Source organism: Pinus tabuliformis, chromosome 6, assembly GCF_031772625.1.
Source record: "Pinus tabuliformis cultivar Carrire ecotype Pingquan chromosome 6, CPIR1, whole genome shotgun sequence".
NCBI lineage: Eukaryota > Viridiplantae > Streptophyta > Pinopsida > Pinales > Pinaceae > Pinus > Pinus tabuliformis.
In genome coordinates this window covers 1,039,637,921-1,039,640,374 of record NC_142292.1, presented here as the reverse complement: position 1 = coordinate 1,039,640,374, position 2,454 = coordinate 1,039,637,921, and the positions used below count along the sequence as shown (strand labels likewise).

At 35.7% G+C, this 2,454-nt stretch overlaps 1 non-coding gene across 1 annotated transcript; it reads right to left on the bottom strand.

The window, feature by feature from the left end:
• Nucleotides 1-337: 337 nt before the first annotated feature.
• On the bottom strand, nt 338-410 carry TRNAE-CUC (transfer RNA glutamic acid (anticodon CUC)). The gene has a single exon. It is a non-coding gene; the product is annotated as a tRNA-Glu (tRNA).
• Between the last annotated feature and the right edge of the window lie 2,044 nt (nt 411-2,454).

Genomic DNA, 2,454 nt, shown 5'->3' with positions numbered 1-2,454 from the left:
ACATTATTGTCAAAGCATGGAACAACTTAAAGGAAAATGCTCCATCCACATTATTGTCAAAGTCTGCGTCTTACAAGTGTTACATGGACATTTAAAGGCCAGCAGATCTCCACTGTTAAAAAGGCTAAAATTTCGTTACCAGGACTTGAACGCGGGTCGCCATGTTAAAAATTTTATCTCCACTGTTAAAAAGGCTAAAATTTCGTTACCAGGACTTGAACGCGGGTCGCCATGTTAAAAACACTAAAATTTTGTTGTTCGGACCTGAACCCGGGTCAGCCGAGTATCTTTCAATGCCGGAATATATCCACAATGTAACGTAACAGAAACGTTAAAATTCCGTTGCCGGGACTTGAACCCGGGTCTCTCGGGTGAGAGCCGAGTATCCTAACCAACTAGACTACAACGGAGATATGTTTAAATGGCACTCACAAGTGTTTTGTTAAGTAATCTGCAGATCGATCAATCAAACAAATAGAACTAACGTTTCTAGTATGGACACTTTTCTGAAAGCCAGGAGCCGATCCATCAATGAAATCTTTGCATTTTATTGTTACTCTCATATCTCCAACCTTTGCTATTAAATGAAGTGTTCATGCACAAATTGTGGGATGTTATTCTTAGCGGGACAACGTAATTGCTTAGAGATGAGCTATTCACGTGAGATAAATCCTCCACCTCATTCCAGCTATGATTCCATGTTTGCTTTGCCCATACATTTCGTGACAGTGGGATGGCACCCATCACATCAAACACGTCATTTTGGTCCTGAGGTGACACGAGTGGAGGAAGATATTATTCAGATTATTATTGCATCTGTTGTAATGACAATGATCACTATATCAAATTTTTTATTTGCTATCTACAGAAAAGATCTAATTGGTCATCGCAGTCCAATGTTGGTTATTGAAAACCTTATGGAGATGTTGGGTTTTGAGGTTCATTCATCCTTTAGCATGTATTTTCATCTATCCCTTTGCACATGGACTCACATGTTGCATTGTCACTGTGAGAAATTAATGAGTTGTTCATCCTACATCGAGTGGAAGTTGGCGAGCTTGGATTAACTTAGGAATAAATTACAGCGGGTCTTTTTTATGATTTCGTGGAAAAGAATGATATCATTTATCTAATTGTAGAGAGGGATACACAAAGATATCCAAGTTTGATAAGCTGCGATGTACACACTTAAACTTTTTTGTCCCAAATGTGAAAGCTCTGATTTGCACCAAATGTTTTTGGCTATCACAAAAGAAGTTTGTATTATTATTGTGAAACTTGTTGATAAGTTACACAGTATGTGCACTTTCTCTTACATGTCACCCCATAAAAAAATGTAGCATGGTCACTAAGTTGTGGCTCATATTATAACTAAAACAACATGACAAGGCTACACTATTATGTATTTTACATTAGATATCTTACTACATCCTGGCCTTTTGCATGGGATATTGCTGCTTATTTTACCTAAAACATTCAATAATGGTTTTTCCCATGTGAACATGGCAAGCATTCTTTCTAGTCAAAGCATGCTTTTCTCAAGCAAATATGGAGTGACAAAAATTCTAGGGAGATTGATGCATTGTTGAAAATGTAGAAGATGGTTTAGAGACTTGTAAATTTGTTATTAGTAAATATGTTGTAAACAAGGTTCTTTGTTTTAGAATTAATATGTTATTCCACCTTATAGGAAGTGAATAATACTCAGTGTTCCTGTCATTTCGATAGGATGTCTTTTAGTGATTGGGATAACAACAAGATGTCTCACACTTTATCCCATGCTTACCCATTATACCTTTGAAGATGTTGATAGAATTAGTGACACACAACTGACAGAAACCCTTGTGGATTTGGAGTGTGTAAAGCTATAAGAATCCACGCATTCAAAGAAGGTGATGCCATCAAAATTCTATAGCCATATGGATTCCAATGTCTAGACAAAGAACTAGAGAAGACCATTATAGAAGTTTCACATGGAACATTACTTTTGGGAAGTTTTATTTCTAATTTTGAAGAGGATTAAAATTATTCATTTCTTTCGTTTATGATAATGTTTGTTGGGTGGTCTTTAGCTTGACATAGATGACCACATAACTTTTGGAGTACCAATTGAGATTGTTGGGTAGAGATAGAATCTTTGAGACCTATTCCTAAAAATATTGATAAAATGTGTTGATTACATTGTGTTATCGAAATTGAATTCAAAATGCATTTTCAATTTCGAAGTAGGTGGAAGAATTGCTCAGGGCCTAATTTATGTATGACAAAGGTTGAAAGTCAACCAAAATATGCTCTCAACAAGATAAATGTGCATAGCCTTGCAATTGAGTTAGCTCCGAAAATATTATATTAGATAAGATAAGATAAGATAAGATAATTATATTTATGTCCAACTAATGACCACAAAGTAGGTCAAAGGGACTATTGAGTATACTGATGTATATACAAAGTGGG